Consider the following 1,547-nt stretch of genomic DNA (forward strand, 5'->3'; position numbering starts at 1 on the left):
CTGGTATTCCACTCCGCGAATGAAACTAGGACCAATAGGTTCTGTGTTCATTCATGTCACAACAGGAAAAACTTGAATAACAGTAATATCTCCCTCTCCTCAGTTTGTCTGCTTAGAAATAATAACATCCAAGTTCAGTACAGTTCAGAGAGGACTTATCCTGAAATGTTGATATGTTGAATCACCGGGGCAAATTAAAACTGGCTCTGCAGCCATAAACATGCTGGACTACCATTCTCTAACATATGACTACTCCAGATTCCTATTAAAGCCAATGAAAACAGCACTACAATGCTGGAATAAGGCTGTGCTTGTGTTACTTTATGGTCATTTGATTGAACCTCATTTAGAAAACAGTGTAAGCAAACACAAGGAACCTGGGACCTTTAAGGTCAAGAGGATTCTGGCGCTCCAGGCCGGTTATCTGCTGTAGCATGTTGGTAACCCATTCATGCCTATAACCAAAATCAGATACACAATTAGTGGGAATTATTGCAAATGAAGCAGTTATAGGTATTTGGAAGAACTGATTACACCAATAAAAGTTATTTTGCATGTACTCTGTACATGTGTTACGAAAATGTACTTATCTCCCTCCACACAAAGGGAACAACGAATGATAAATGGTTTAGGAATTTTGGAGCCGATAAATCTTCAGATGAATTTATGAATCTTCTTCCTGGATTTCTGTTTAGTTGGCAGCAGCTGTCTCAGCTGAAGCCTTTCTGTTGCTGTGAAAGACATGAACAAAGTGCACATCTGCATCGTCAATGGTATCAGGGGAAACGACTCACTTACAGACTATTCTCCTAGAGCAGGATAGAGCCTGCATTAGTAAGGCAGTATTCATTAAACAGATGTGCAGCAAACACGAAAACATGGGTTTGTTTTAAAGATCATGTTCACAGTTAAGGGAAGAAAAGAGAGGAAACCAGGATAGAAAAATCAGGGAACAAAGACATAATCAGTTAAAATGTGGAGGAAGAAGGATGGAAGAGAAAGAATGAGGCACAAATGTCAACAGAATTCACTGGTAAGAAATTCAGTTTTATAAGTCTGTCATAAGTAATAAAAACCCTGACTAAGGTCCACTGCACAACCTGCATAAACTAAAAACAGATATGACATGAAAACAATGTAATGTTCGTGTTTAATGAGAACGAAGCTGCAGCTTCACATACTTTATTTCTGTATGCACCACCTGCTGTAAAAGATTAGGCAATTATAGTGGCAGAGTCTATGAATACTGCGCAGCTGTCCCACACACACACACACACACACACACACACACACACACACACACACACACACACACACACACACACACACATGCATGTATCAATCTTGGGTCAGGTGATTGGCAAACACTAAGCAACTAGGTGGAAAGGAAAGCATACCACGTTGCGTAACACATGGACATATTAGACAGAGATCAAGTTAGTGTGTGTGCATGTCTGGGCGCCCCCGCACAGGTGTGTGTGTGTGTTGCTATGCAAATGTTTGTGGATGCCTGTGAGACTGTGTGCAGGCTTGTCTGTATCAGAGCA

Source organism: Mastacembelus armatus, chromosome 11 (assembly GCF_900324485.2).
Source record: "Mastacembelus armatus chromosome 11, fMasArm1.2, whole genome shotgun sequence".
Taxonomy (NCBI): Eukaryota; Metazoa; Chordata; class Actinopteri; order Synbranchiformes; family Mastacembelidae; genus Mastacembelus; species Mastacembelus armatus.